This window comes from Notamacropus eugenii, chromosome 2 (genome assembly GCF_028372415.1).
Source record: "Notamacropus eugenii isolate mMacEug1 chromosome 2, mMacEug1.pri_v2, whole genome shotgun sequence".
In the NCBI taxonomy this organism is placed as follows: Eukaryota; Metazoa; Chordata; class Mammalia; order Diprotodontia; family Macropodidae; genus Notamacropus; species Notamacropus eugenii.
This window is the reverse complement of record NC_092873.1, coordinates 217,132,144-217,148,552: the sequence shown is the minus strand read 5'-3', so window position 1 is coordinate 217,148,552 and position 16,409 is coordinate 217,132,144. Positions and strand designations below refer to the sequence as shown.

The 16,409-nt window shown below is 38.4% G+C and overlaps 1 long non-coding RNA gene across 10 annotated transcripts in view; it reads right to left on the bottom strand.

Moving 5' to 3' along the window:
- The window catches only part of LOC140526808 (uncharacterized), a 340,835-nt gene that overhangs the window by 185,921 nt on the left and 138,505 nt on the right, over nucleotides 1-16,409 (bottom strand). The gene's annotated exons all lie outside the window — the stretch shown is intronic.

Below are 16,409 nucleotides of genomic sequence, written 5' to 3'. Positions count from 1 at the left end.
CTTAAATTGCTCATATCAAAAAGGAGAAAAACATTTCCTGCCTCAGTACATAACAGAGGAGGGCAAATAGTCTGGAATGACCTTAGGAGCCTTAAGCAGTTTGCTAGGGACTTTGGTCAGATGACTTCAGGAATACTGTAGAAATATATTCTAAACTGATGTAACAGTTTGGAAAACTATTGATTCATTTTCCAAGCTACTGGAAAGAAACAAACATTCAGAAAGAAGCTAAGAAATGCTATAGAACTATTAGAGGAAAGTGGATTTTTATGAAATGAGTTTTGGCCTCGTCAGAGCCTGTGGCTTCCTCAATATAGTTTTGTGGTATGGAAATTCCCTCCACAAATGTCGAGCAGCATCATTGCTGTTTATCTTACACAGAGAGATTAAGTAATTTGTCTATGGACAGTGTATGTCAGTGGGAGTCTTCGTGACTCCAAAGCTGTTCTTTGCCCATTACACTACACAGCCTTCCCAAAGGCCTCTTCAGAAAAAACACTAAAAGTTTAATCATTGAGGTACTGCAGTTATTCACTCGGTCATGTCTGACTCTTTGGGAGCCCATTTGGGATTTTCATGGCAGAGAGACTGGAGTGGTTGGCCATTTCCTTCTCCAGCTTATTTTTACAGAGAAGGGAAATGAGGCAAACAGGGTTAAGTGACTTGCCCAAGATCACATAGCTGAGGCCAGATTTTAAGTCAGGAAGAGGAGCCTTCCTGATTCCAAGCCCAGTTAGTCTATCCACTGCACTATCTATATACATTTATTGTTAATACCACTGAACTAAACTTTGAATGGCATTTTATAAAAGACTTTCCAAATCCTATAAAGTATAAGTCTGTCTTCAAACATTTCTGCAGCCTCTTTGTAGGTCAGCAGAGTTTTGCAAGTCCTGAAGCAATGGAAGTTAGAACCAAAATCCTATTCAACTCCTGTTCCCAGGGGTGAACCAAAACCTTGGTGCTGCATAGAAACTACTACTATCCCACTTCCTCCATTAAATGGTTCTAAACCACTATTTTGTCTTATTTTTGAGACCATCCCATATACTGAGCTTCTGCTAATAGATACAACTAATTGGTCTCAGTTGAAATCTGAAAGTAATTAGGTGTGGGGGGAAAAATAAGTTTTGTATGTATACTAGTCCCTAGAGGAAAAAGAAATTGAGTACTGCGATTGTTTCAAAGAATGTTTTCAACTTGCCTACTTCAGAAGATAAGAAAGTGTATGGTCATTTTCCTGGTAAATAAAGGAACTTCAAACTTTTGGGGATTAGTTTATAATTGCCTAGGTTTTTCTGGGTTTCATGAATGCCAAAACATGTTTTTGTTTGGTCACTTTAAAAAAATTTTTGGCTAGTCATAAAATAGGGAAAAATATTTCTTTAAAAAAAAAAAAAAGGGCAAACTCAGGCTTCCAGGCATAGGAGTTGTTTGTAAGAGTCAATATTTTCACTTGATTTACAAATCAATCATTTCTTTAAACTAAATGACAGACGTGATTCCTATGTAGAAATGACTCTGAAATCCCTGCCTGCCTCCCACATCCCTTCTGGTAACATGAGTTAATGGATGCATTGACAAGAACTATTTCCAGTTCCTGTCAAGGACCATTTCAGAAACAGGACTCAAGTAAAAACCCCACACTAATATTTTTATCTTAGACCATTTAAAAAATAACAAATAACTAGTTTCTTGGATTCAAGGATCTTTTTGTTTCAATGTATTAAAAAAACTTGGCAAAAAGGCATTTTAATGTTTCATAAAAGGTACCAAGTCAACAGCCAAGACCTCCAGTTCAAACCAGACAGTGACCTCCCCACACTGAGCTACCAATGAATTTCAACCATGCTTCAACAACAAGGTTTGGGTCTGTAGTCTGTGACTTTACATCCTAAATGCCTAACACAAGACCTAATAACCAGTAGGTTGTTGCTCATTGTTGTAATCTAGAGAGTAGTCTCCATAGGATCAGAGATTGAGTTGGAATGGATATTATTGATTATGGTGTAAAATCCCCTCATTTTACAAATGGAGATATTAAGGCCAAAAGAGGTAAAGTTAATGGGCCAATGTCACACAGTATGTGTTGAGATTTGAATGCAGTTCTGAACGTAGTATTGGTTCTACTAAATCTTGATTTACCCCAGAGGAATAAGATAAACTAATTTTGTTCATTCTCTCTCTATTTCTGTCTCTGTGTGTCTCTGTCTTTCTGTCAGTCTCAGTCTGTCTCTGTCTCTCTGCAGACAGATCTCTGTTTCTGTCTCCCTCCCTCCTTCCTCTCTTTTCCTCCTTCCCTCTCTTTCCCTCTCCCTTCTACCTCTTCTTCCTCCCTCCTTCTCTCTCTCTCTCCCTCCCCCTTTTCCCAATCTATTTAGAGACTGTTTTTCTATTTCATTCCTGTCTCACCCAGGCTAGAAATGCAATAGCCACTGACAGACCCAGTCTCACTTTTGACTAGCATGAAAGCTTAGACCTACTGTTTCTTACCTGGGCTAATTCACCCCTCCTCAGGAAGCCTAGTGTTCAACCCCCTTCTCAGAGGATCACTACATTGATGCTAGACTTTCTGTGGACAGCCAGTAGGATTAGCCCATGCAGCTCAGAACTCCTAAACTCAAACAATTCACCAACCTCAGCCTCTGTGGAGGCAGGGATTACAAACGTATGCAACCATGCCCAGTTGCAACTAATTTTATATCTTGACATATAATCCTTGTCACTGACCAGCTTTCCCATAGTAACCATTCCAAATAAAAGCAGAGAATCTAATCTAAGCTTTGCATCCTCTTCAGTGCTAAACATAATGTTCTACACTTAATAAATGTTTGTTGAGTTGAATTAAGGAAAATTTAAAATAACTACTAACAAAAGGCAGGGAGTGGTGAAATAGTCCATCAAGTCATTTGCTCCTCAATCATGCACAAATATGTAAGTAAATATAAAGAAACCTTAAGTTCTTCTGTACAATTTCTATTTCTTTGACCAAACAGAATTAAATTTTCATAAAAAAAGAAAATACTTCCATTGGACTTGAAATAGACTTTTTTTTTAAATCGTCAAATTCTACAATGCATGATAAATCATAAGTACCAAGAAATAAAATTGGCTTTGAAACATTTGTTGACTGAATTTATATTAAAAATGTGCGTTGCATAAAAGCATACCCTAAATCAAAATTTAAAACTAACAGTGGAAAAATGAAATGAGAAAAACATAACAGTGGAAAAGTGAAATAATAGAAAGACATAAAAGTAGAAAAGTTAAATAAAAGAAAAATATAATAATGAAAAGCATACTTTTGAATACAGATGTCCAATCCTCTACAAAAACAGATCGCAAAACTATGACATGAGCTATTCATTTCTCTAAGAGATTAACATCGTTTCCATAAATAACTACAGTACAACTTTCTCTTTGGTCCTAACATTAAGAACATGCTATGCTCCTCATTATATTAATAGGTACTTAGCCCAGAGAGGGTTCATGATTTCATATCTATCTTTGTGCACAATTTAGGAAGAACATATCTTTACACACTTATTTGAACTAAAAGAATGGTTGTTTCAGACAATGCCAGCTTCAACATTTCATCAGGAATTAAAATATGGAATCATTGTTCTGTTACTATACTATAGGATACAGGACCATATACCAGCACCATGACAGGAAACTGAATCGTTTCATTTGAATTGTCTTAGGAGGATTCTGAAGATCACCTAGTAGGATCAACAGACACTAAGGTCCCTTCTTGAACTGAACTGCCAAACATTCAAAGTCTACTGCAGAGAGTAGAACTCCAATGGACTGGTCACACTGTTCAAATGCCAGCGTACTCTTGCCTAAAAGAATATTTTATGGAGAACGCACAGAAGGCAAGTGCTCACATGGTGATCAGAAGAAATGATATAAGGGCCTTCTCAAGCTGTCACTGAAGAACTTTGAAACTGATTTCATGACATGGGAGACACTGGCCCAGGATTACCCAACATGGCATGCCTTCATCAAAGAAGGTACTGTGCTCTATAAGCAAAGCAGAATGACAATAGTTCAAAAGAAACGCAGGATGTCAAATTTAGAGAATCTACCCGAAATGTTCACATGTGCCCAATCTGTAGTAGAGAAATCCAAGCTCATATTGGTCCGATCAGCCACAGTCAGACACACTGTAACTTGACTCTAGCACAGTGATGTCATTTTCATCCTCTCTGAAAATGGACAACCAACCAACTACTATACTTTTATAACTTTAGACAACTCACTTTAGCTATGTGAAACTCAGTTTTCTTACCTGACATAAAGGCAGTAAACTAGATGATTGCTGAAATGTCTTCCAGTTCTAAATTCTGTGATCTTATGCATCAAAATAAGAGTTTATAAAGAGATCAGAAGGTACTTTTGTTCCATCCTTACCGCAAGTATCAATACAGTCTATTACTGTGACAAAACATTAATTGGATTCTACTTTAAGACTCCAAATGGTAGAGAACTCAAATGTTTCAGAAGACAATCTGTTGCATTTTGGGGTTGTTCAGATTCCTAGAAAAATGTTCCTTATGTTGAGCAAATATTTGTGGGGTTTTTTAATTTTGATTTTTTGTTTCGTTTTGTTTACATTTACTCAGTTGGTTCTTAGAAAACAAAATGCAAATAGTTTCTCTTTCAGTCTTCTGGTATTTAAAGACTGCTATCAGGCCTCCTCTCAGTCTTCTCTTCTCCAGTACCCAAGGCATGACTTTCAATTTTTCCACTATCCTGATTTCCTTCTGGACTTCTGGACTCTCTTCAACTTATCAAAGTCCCTTCTAAAATGTGCCACCCAGAACTAGACACAATATGCCAGAAGCAATCTTACGAATGCAGCTAAATGATCTATTACCTCACTCTGACTAGCAGCTTAAAGCCTACAGCACGTGTTGCCTCCCCATTAAAATGTGAACGCCTTGAAAGCCCGAGATTGTTCTACTTCTCTAATTGTGCAGCTAGTACTTAGCACAGTATATTGTAATAATAAGCATTTAATAATTATTTCATTCATTCTGGACTTTTTCACTTTTGTTAATGAGCACAAGATAGAATTAGATTTTTAGTCAGTCACATTACGTTATTGATTCATAAAACACTCAGAATCCACTAAAAGTGCTAGGCTGTTTTCACTCAAACTGAAATCTCTCCTTGTCATGCCTATCTGGCAACCTGGAGTCAGAGAGATCTCAGTTCAAATCCAGCCTCAGGCATGTACTAGCTATGTGACCCGGACAAGTCACTTAACCTCTGTTTGCCTTAATCGCTGGAGAAGGAAATGGCACACCACTCCAGTGTCTCTGCCCAGAAAACCCCACGGACTGCCCTCACATGCTATGGTCCACCATCACAAAGAGTCAGATATGACTGAATGACTGAATGACAACATCAGGACTTTGCATTTGTTCCTAGAACAACAGCAACAGCAACAAAAACTTCAGTAACCCTGAGTCCTCTGTCCTGGCTTGTTAAGATGTGCTAGTATCTGAGATTCTTTTTGAATTCTGACGCTATCATCTAACATGTTAGCTATCCATTCCTCTCAGCTTCATGTTATGTCCAAGTATAATACTGTGTTTTAATGTCCAAATTTTAATGTCCAAATTGAATACTGAAATTTATACTGTTTTCAGGTTACAAAAATTTTTTGATATGTTATCTTATTTCAGTCTCACAACAAACTTTTGAAGTAAATACCACACCTATGATTATCCCAGTTTTTCAGGTTAAGAAACTAGGACTCAGAGACATTGGGTGATTTGTCTGTAGTCAAGCACCTAGAAAGTGCTGGATGCTGGATTTGAACCCAGGCTTTCCAACGCAAGCTTAACATTCACCCCAAATACTCACACGGACTATCTGTGCCCAACCTGTGGTAGAGCATTCTGAGCTCGTATTGGTCTGATCAGCCACGGTCAGACACACTGAAATTTCACTTTAACATGGTGATGTCATTTTAGTCCTCTTCAAAGACTAAGGAAACAATCAACCAACTAACCAGTATTCTATTTTACGTTATGTACTGCCGATCCATGCCCTCATCGAATCATTGACAAAAATATTTTATAGGACATAACTCTGCAATACTCAGCTACTCTATCCAGTTTGACATAATTCTATTAATCAACACAGTTCATAGAATAGTAAATATAGAGCCAGAAGGAAACTCAGAAACCATATAATCTCTAGTTGACTTGTCATTCTAACCATCTAATAAAATCTCATTTTAAAAATAGGGAAAGTGAAGTAAAAGGGGGTTAAGAAACTTGCTTGAAGTGATACAAGTAGTATCAGAAGCAAAAATCTGAAACCAGGTCCTTTGACTCCTGATCCAATGATTTTTTCGCACTATATCATGCTTCAGGTTTGTCCACTGAGTAGTTTCAGTCTCTGAAACACCAAGAATTGTGAGTAGAATCATAAAACAATAGATTCTCACTCCCTTTCCAGTAGTAAGGGCAATACTGACTTAATGATTGTCTCCTGAGCAAGAAGTATCAGAAGGATCAGGGAAAGGATGGGCAGGGTGGTACACACACAGTATGAGGAGAAATGGCACTCTTCCTGTGATGGCTAGGCCCTGATATCTTGCTGAAGGGACTGAAACATTGTCTGGGGCTAGATAGACATGGAGGACTGAGGTGAGGACCAACTCGCTCACCCTCCAATCCAGGACAATTCTGCCTGAGGGGAGTCCCAAAACTGGGTGGACTAATTCCCCCAGAGGGGGTGTTAAAGATCAGTCTCTAAAAGTCCATTCAGGAGAGTCACTGAAAAATTGAAGAATTTGTGGGGAAAACTTGAGTTATTCTTCCTAATCTAAAAGTTAAATTCTAGGAGAACTGCTGGCTCTCTCATTTTCTTACCTCCTTAATCGGCACTTAGCCTGATGGATGCCTCCTGGTGTCTCTGAGACAGCCATTTCTTCACGTCAGCAATAAAATTAAGCAATTATTTGCCTAATTGCCTTAAGAAGATAATTTCTTCTCACCTTCCATTGCTCATTTTGAAACTGGCATCCTCCAGAGACTTCAAACAAGAAGGTGCAAAACATCTCCAAGTCCCTTAATTACAAAGGTAAGATGATGAAGGAAACAGTCCAATGGTGATTTTTTTACAGGTATAATTTAGACATTGTTTTGTCTCTTGGCCTTGTTATCAAATAGATGGTTATGGTCTTGAATGTCTGTATATTAAATGTATTCTTTAGCACCCAGGAGTGTTTCAGCAGTTAATCAAGTTTACAAGGTGTTAATTGCTTGGCACTCTATTCCCATCAAGAACATTAACCTTCAATAATGAATAGCTTTTCTATCTCATTACGAGGGGTAGAGTCTTTTGAAACCCCCAAGGTGAACTTTGGAGGTAGATTTCTATGTTGGAAAAAAACCAACTTCATGCAAAAGAGCTATTTCATTTTTTAAGGGAAAAGAGTCAATAAAGACCTATTAACTTATACTTCACAATTCCAGGAGCAGTGTGGTCCTTGCAGATAGCAGAGAAAGCACTGAGGTAGGAGCAACAAGACTTGAATTCTAGTCCTGCACAAACCATTTCACCTCTGTAGGTCTCAGTATTCTTACCTATAAAATGAGGGGCAGACCATCTATTAATCCAACTGATTGGAACTTATGAATAGCCAAATGGGAAGTCGAAAATTTATTGTATTTGTGTGGAGGAAAAGGAGGAGGAGGAAGTAGGTCTGATTGCTATCTTCAAAAATCTGAACGACTACCATAGGGATGAGGAATTAGAATGGTTCCATTTCACCCCAGAAGACTGATTTAGGAGCAGAAGGTGGACTTTGCAAAGATTGTAATTTAGGAAGCATAAGGAAGAAGGGGGAAAAAAACTCACTAAAAATTGAGCTTTCCAAAATAATAACAGTTACTATTCCTGTAGAATTTTAAGGTTTGCAAAATACTTTACAAACATCACCTCAATTTATTCTCACAACAACCTTAGGAGGTAGATGATATTATTAAGCCAATTTAACAGATAAGGAAACTGAGACAGACAGGTTAAATAACATACCAAAGGTCATACAGCTGGTGGCTGGATTTGAACTGAAGCTTTCCTGACTCCAAGTTCAGTGCTTCATCCACTGCACTACTTAGCTAACCCCAAAGTAGAATGGGCTGCCTTAGAATGTGATGATTCTTTCCATTTCTTCTACCACTGAAGTTCTTCAACTAAAGATTAGACTACTACTTGTCAGATATGTTGTAGAGAGAATTCTTCTGGAATGATTTGGACTAGAGGGATGCTGAAGTATCTTCCAACCATGAAATTGTGTGATTATGTGATTCTAATTAGACAACAAATGAAAAGAATAGAATCTCAAATCTGGTCTTCAGTGGATCTATAGGAATGATAGATTCAAATGTAAATGAATTTGAATAAGAAAACAAGGTGACTTTACTTTCTGGCTTTCTGAGGCACCTGGGAGCTATTGCATTTTTGTGTTCTATGAGAATTTCAGACCATCTAGGTACTGGTTGAGGCGAAGTTTACTTTTGTTCTATCTCTGAAGAAAAGAGCTGCCAAACAAATGAATAAGATAAATGAGATTGTAGAGATGTTTAACTGAACAAACTATTTCAATCACTGAATTACCATTTATAATTAATATGTTAATTGTAAATTATTTTTGGCATTCATTAAAGCAAATTCCCAAGGACCTCTACTTGAAAGTACTTTTTTCTAATTAAAATAACTGGTATAATTATATTAAACTCAATTGAATAGGTACTGACTGAATGGCTACTACTCCCCATTGCATGATGGGATATGTTAATGGTAACAGTTGATAGTAATGAAATAATTTTCTTTCAAATTATGACATAATAAAGTGTTTTGCATGGTTACACATGTATGACATATTGAATTGCTTATTTTCTCAATAAGGGTAGGTGGGGAGGGAAGAAGGGAGAGAATATGGAACTCAAAGCTTTAATAATGAATGTTAAAAATTGTTTTAGCATGCAACTGGAAAATAAGATGTACAGGTAATGGGTTAGAGAAATCTATTTTGCGCTATAGGAAAATAGAAGGGGCGGTGGTAATAGAAGGGATGGGGTGCAAGCTGTCCTGGGGTGGGGGGTAGGGAGAGATGGGGAGAAAATTTTGATTTCAAATTCCTGTGGAAGTGAATGTTGAGAATGGAAAAATAAAGAAATTATATATACATATATTTTTAAATGCCATAATATAGATTTAATGTTCTAATTAATATATATCAGGAAAGTTCTATTGTGTAAAATTTTAGTTATTTAAAAAAAGACTTTTTGTCTCAATGTAATGGCAAGTAAAGTAGGTACTTTTGCTGTTTTGTTTATATACACTTTTCAGAGCTGGAGAGTACTAGGACCTTGTTGACCCAGTGGGCCTTCCTACAAAACAAGCCTCCCCTAATCAAGCCTCCCTTAATGGGCTCCACTTGAGGTCTATTAAAGGGTGGGTAAGATCTTTAACTCTCTGGGATTGTTTACATTACACCAAGTCAGGTGCTACAATGAAATTTCTAAAATGTTGGGGGGAGGGGGAATTGGACGGGTTGGGGGGATAAAAACAAAAGAAAATTCAAAGAGGAAAAGAATGTCTTCTACCCAGCATTTGTGGGAAAACATGAACAAGAATTACACTGGATAAAAAGATATGGATAGACTATAAAATGTGTTGGTGGAGTTAGTGGGGTTTTTTTGGTTGTTGTCCTTCCTTTTTCAAAGAGGACCAAAATGACATCACCATGATAAAGTGAGGTTTCAGTATGTACAACTGCGGCTGATCAGACCAATACAAGCTTAGAATGCTTTACCACAGATTGGGCACAGATAGTCTTTATGAATTTTGGGGGTGGATACTCCAAATTTGCACATTCTACATTATTTTGTGCTGTCTCAATTCTGCTTTGCTCGTAGAGCACAGCACCATTTCTGATGTGGGCACACCATGCTGAGTGGTCTTGTGCCAGTGTCCCCCACGTTGCACAGTCAAATCCAAAGTTCTTGAGAAAGACCTTGCGAGTGTCCTTGTATCCTTTCTTCTGACCACCACGTGATCACCTGCCCTATGTGAGTTCTCCATAAAATAGTCTTTTTGGCAAGCATACATTTTGCATTTGAACAACGTGGTCAGCCCATCAGAGTTGTGCTCTCTGAAGCAGACTTTGAATGACTGGCAGTTCAGCTGGAGTAAGCACTTCAGTGTCTGATACTTTATTCTGCCAGGTGATCCTCAGAATCTTCCTTAAGACAGTTCAAATGGAAAAGATTCAATTTCCTCACTTGACACTGGTAGACTGTCCATGTTTCACAAGTATACAACAATGAGGTCAGCACAACAGCTCTGTAGACCTTCAGTTTGGTAGTCTGTCTAATACCTCTTCTCTCCCAAACTTCAGAGCCTCCCAAACACTGAGCTAGATCTGGCAATGCATGTCAACCTCCTTGTCAATGTGTACATACCTGGAAAGTACACTACCAAGGTAAGTGAACTTATCCACAGCACTCAAAACTTCTCCATTTGTTGTAACCAATGGTTCCATGTATGGATAGTGTGGGGGTGGCTGATGGAGCACCTGTGTTTTCTTGGTGTTAATTATTATGCCAAAATTAGCACAGGCAGCAGAGAATTGATCCATACTTTGTTGCTTCTCAGCTTCAGAGGCTGCACTGAGTGTGCAATCATCAGAAAATCATGCACCAACACTCCCTCCACTTTGGTTTTGGCTTGCAGTCTTTTCAAATTGAAGAACTTACCATCAGTACAGTAGTTGACCTTAATGCTGTGTTCATCCTCATTGAAAGCATTTGACAACATGGCTGAAAACATCATGCTAAAAAGCATGGGAGCAAGCACACAGCCCTGTTTCACCCCATTAGTGACTGGGAAGACACGAGAGCATTGTCCACTATCCAAAACCTGGGCATACATGCCACCATGAAATTGATGTACAATGCTGATGAACTTCTCTGGGCAGCCAAATTTTGACATAATTTTCCATAAGCCTTCATGATTAACAGTGTCAAAGGCCTTGGTCAGATCTACAAATGTTGTATACAGACCTCTGTTCTGCTCCTGGCATTCCTCCTGGAGTTGTTGGGCAGCAAACACCATATAGCCTGTTCCTCAGCCCTTTCTGAAGCCACATTGGCTCTCAGGTAGATGATCATCTTCCAGGTGAAAGATCAGCCTATTAAGGAGGACTCTAGCAAGAATTTTGCCAGCAACGACTAAAAGAGAGACCCCTCTGTGATTGTTGCACAGCAATCTATTCCCTTTACCTTTATAGAGATGGACAATGGAGGCATGCTTGAACTCCTGGGGGATAACCTCCTCTTGCCATATAACCTGCTTTTGTGTGAGCAACGGTTCCCCTACCTTGTAAATCTCAGTTGGAATAGAAGCACCATCAGGTGCTTTGCCACAGGAAAGGAGCCTAATGGCCCTCAAAACCTCTTCTTCAGTTGGAAGTTCGACTAAGGAGGGATTGACTTCAACCTGAAGTATATGATCAATGGCCTCAGCATTGATTGATGATGGTCTGTTGGATCATGTCCTTATCCCTAATCAATGTGGCTCCATCAGCACTGAGTAGTTGTGATGCACCATAGGTCTTTGGTCCATAAACAGCTTTCAGGGAATCATAAAAGTGCTTTGGATTGTTACTATCAGCATAAAACCCTGAGAAGACCCCACTTTTTCTGAATGCTACTGAAGAATCTAAATATAATTTAGTTCTCAGATTTCTAATCCCTAAAACAAGAGGTTTGTACTAGATTATTTCTAGGATTCCTCTCTACTCTCACATTCTATAATTCAAGGTTAATAATGAAATTTCATACTATAGTCTTCCCCATCTGTAAGCTAGTCCCAACAAAAACTGCCAATCGGCCACTGTTTGACAACCTATAATTTATCAGACAACCTAGTTATTCCTTAATGATGGACCATGTTGTAATCATTTTAAACACCTATTTTTTTTTAATATCAATTTATGTAAACCTACTTCCTAGTAGAAAAGAAGACTTAGAGAACTGTGTCTGTCAGGACCATTAAAGAACCAAAATTGAATTTCAAGTACCTCAATTTTTCAGAACATATCCAGGGGTTATATTCAGGTTCCCTTTTCTTTCTTTGGTTTTCATAAAACGTTGAGCTAAAAGATGTCATGGACACCATCGAGAGCTAATTTTCCAGTGGAGGAGGCTGAGACTCAAAGATTAAGTGACTTGCCCAGCGTTGCTTAGCTAGTTAATGGCAGAAGGATAACTGTGAGCTCTGATCTCCTTACTCCTGGCCTAGCAATGTCTTCAGGATTCTGTGCCCCATGCCTACTTATTAACACTTCAACAAAAAGCACACAAGGCAAAGGAAATAATGAAACTCAAATATGTTTATTCCAAGTCTATTCCTGAATCTTACTGAATTAGTCACAGTCAGGAACAGACTATCTCTCCCAATGGGTTTTCAGACATCTTTAGGGTAATGACCTTTTGTGTACTTTTCCTGGAAACTCTGCTTAGTGCCCTGGTACATTGGGATTTGGGCCTGCCTACTTTGTGGAGACTATTCAACTCTCAATCACACATTAAATTTGTTGGATGCTTTATTGAACTACTCAGAACTACCAGAGGCTGCTGTCAACAATTTGAGTGTTTCTATAAAACTTAAGTCTTGGAAATAATTTATATGATTAGTAATTTCTACCAGGCAAATCCACCATGAAAGGCAACAGGGTGGTGAAGTGGAAAGAATGGTGAATTTGAAGTTGAAACATCTGAGTTTGAATCTTGAGTAAATCCTTGACTTTGAGCAAGTTATTTAAACTTTCTGTCCCTTAATTTCCTTATTTGTAAAATAAGGCAGTTGGACTAGATGACCTTCAAGGCCCATTTCATCTCTAGTTCTATGGTCTTCTGACTCCTGGGAAGACTCGGGCAAAAATCACACAGGATGACAAAGTCTAGATGTGTTTCAACCTCCATTGGTGAAAGAAATATTCACACCAGAGAGCTCATGAATTTACCAAAGTGATAAGGTACCAAAAGAATATTTAAAACTTCTAAATTATTCAGTTTACTAGTTTTTAAAATAGTTTTCAGGGAATTGATCTAAATAGATTCATATTTACAAACTATTCCCAGGTAATCCCTGCCAAGATTTTCTCTGTTGTTATGAAAATCCAAAGGCTAATGTTAGGTCCATTCCAACCAATGATGCCTTACAACAGCTGCAGAGGAATCTGGAAACATACGGCCTTGCAAAACAACAAAAAGTCGTAAGCTCCTGTAGCTGTTTCCAGCACTGGAGCCAGGAAAAGGAAGTAAAGTATATCAGTGATGCTTTTGTTTTCTCTTGTTGGTTCTAAGGTAGATTAATTGTCTGCTGAAATATTTACTCTTTTCTTTCCCAGTGATGTAATCCACTGAGTATTCCTGATATGCCTAACAGATTGCTACTTAAAATCATGTTGTTTTTTCCCTGAAACTTTTCCCCTCTCTCTTACACCCAGAGATACTGTCTGTTCTAGATTCCTCATGTGTCTCCCATTCTCCTCCTGTTCCAATCCTACTGAGTTCATCAAATATCTAAAAAGTAGTGTGGCAAAAGGTAGAAAGCCCTGGCTTTGGAGGCTGAGCTGGATTTGTCTTCTGCCTCTGATTAACTTCAGGCCAATCACATTTCTCTGGGTTACCTCTCTTGTTCTGTAAAATGAGGTGGAAGTAAATGGAATTGTCCCTTCAAGCTCTAAGGCCCATAATTCTTGATAGCCTCAGAAAGCTCTTATTCAGTTTTTCTCATGATTTATTTTAAACATTAAAGGCTTTTTTCTATTAAAAGCCAGGGAAAAGTCAAACAATGTTTGACAATTTTATTAATTGTTAAAATTTCTATAACAGTGTTTTTAAAAATTACTGTCTTGTCTTCTTGCACATTGGGCCAAAGTGTTTAAAAATATATCTGAAGATAAAGCAAAGCATGAGCCCTACAAAATGCTTCTCTTTTGATATTCTGAATGAAGTGTGAACTTTTAGCAGTTTTTTTATCTTATGTGACTCCTGCCTGTGCTCTTCCAAAAATCCTTCTTAGAGGATACACAAAGCATGGCAACCTTTGAATAAGGGGAATCTTCTAGAAAATTTTTCTGTGGTGATAAAATTCAAAAGATATATTAGGAAAAGTCTACCATGTGATTCATTTGTTCCTTCCATTTTTATATCTTACCTTTATATTAATATTCTCATATCTTTCCTGGTAAGTAAAATGAGTTCAATAAAGGACAAAAACTCTGTCCAAAATCTCACGCATTAATATATGTATAATATATCCCATATAGTGAATATGTGGTTTTCTTGATATGTGGGGAAAATATATTATAGAGTCCAATTCTTTTCACCTATTCTAGGAATAGACTCCATATTTATGGAATACTCACAAATCAGTTTAAATATATTCTCCTCTATGAAGATTTCCCTGGTTGATTAAAAATAACTTTTCTCCAATTCCCATGGAATTTTATTTCTCTTTCTTTTGTTGCCCTTGTAATAAGGGTTTGAATAATAACAACTGGAGGTTTAGAATCGTGAAGTCTGGAGAGCTATGACCCGGTGAGAAGTTGTTAATCACTGAGAAATGAGTTCAGGCAGGTTATCAACAACCCTGGGAGTTGGGCCTCAGGCTCTAGTTTTTCAGGGTATTAGGCAGCTCCAGTGAGGTGAACAGTGAGTGGCTGATAGAATGTTGTTTCTTTCCCCTAAAGATTGGGCCAAGCTAGGCCAGGAGACTGACAGAGGGAGTAGGGTGGAGTGATGTTTTTCTCTCTTCCAGGAAAGACAAAAATAAGGACAAGAAAGGATAGGTGGAAGGAGCCCATGCAATGGTGTTTCCTTCCTGCAGACAGAAAAGGGCCAGGTGTACATGCGTGTGTGCATGTGCATGTGTGAGTGTCCATGTGTGCATGTACATGTGTGTGCATGTATGTGCACGTGTGTGTGTGTCTCCATTCCTTGCAGGCATGGAAAGGATACAAGATAAGGCTGAGTAATTCAGAGTATAGCACTAACATCACCTTCCCAGACCTTTTTGCTGTTCAGTAGTTTTCAGTCATGACCTACTCACCCCTTTTAGGGTTTTCTTGGCAAACACACTAGAGTGGTTTGCCTCTTTCTCCTCCAGCTCATTTTATTGATGAGGAACTGAGGCAAATAGGGTTAAATGATTTACCCAGGGTCACACAGCTAGTTAGTGACAGAGGCTAGATTTGAACTCATGAAGATGAGTCTTCCTGACACCAGGCCCAGCATTCTATCCACTGCATCACCTAGCTGCCCATCCTAGATCTAGACCCTCATAATGTAACACAAGACTGGCTCATGGATGTAGAGTACTATATACAATGTCACACTTGTGTAAGGCACAGGGCATTTGAGTTAATCAATGATACTATCCCCCCCAAATTAAAGAAAATGATAAAATGCTAAGATATGGTGCCTTAACAAGAGAGGAATTCATTAGATGAAATCAATCAAGGCATCCCAATTAAGTGTGGAAAAAACCATGATCAGTTTAAGGGTTGCTGTTGAGGCAATGGATAAAGGGCAGCTAGGTGATACAGTGTTTGGAGAACTGGGCTTAAAATCAGGAAGACTCATCTTCATGAGTACCCTGGGCAAGTCACTTAACTCTGTTTACCTAAGTTCCTCATCTGTAAAATGAGCTGGAGAAACAAATGGCAAATCACTCCAGTATCTCTGCCAAGAAAATCCCCAAATGTGTTCACCAAGAGTAAGCTATGACTCAACAACAATAATGCTGAGGCAGCAGATGAAATGCAATTTATGTTGCATAGGAAGAGTTTTCAATTGGTGGAAGAAACTTGGCCATTCCCTAGAGGTTAATGATAAAATATCAAGCCAAATCAGGCCTAACAGAGAGAGTGAGCCTCTCGCAATAAAGAAGAGAAAAAGCTGCCTCTGAGAAGGAATAATTTGAGGGAGGAAAGCTTTGGTCATGGCCTCCATCTCCCACCCCCCTTGAAGAACCTTGCAAACTTTGGAAGTCTATCTTCCCATTACTATCCAAGCAGGGTCTATGGAATAGCTTAGGGAAACAGATAAATCAGAAACCAAGGACAAACTTAAATAGGTATTAACAGCTATACAGAGAGCCCAGAAGAAAATTAATCATCATCATATAACATTTATATAACAGTTGGACAGCTAGGTGGAACAATGGATGGAGTACCAAGCTTAGAGCTGAAGACTTGATTTCTAATCTAGCCTCAGATACTGCGTGACCCTGGAAAAATCACTTAATTGTGTTTGCTTCAATTTCCTCATCTACATAATGAGCTGGAGGAGGAAATGGGAAACCACTCT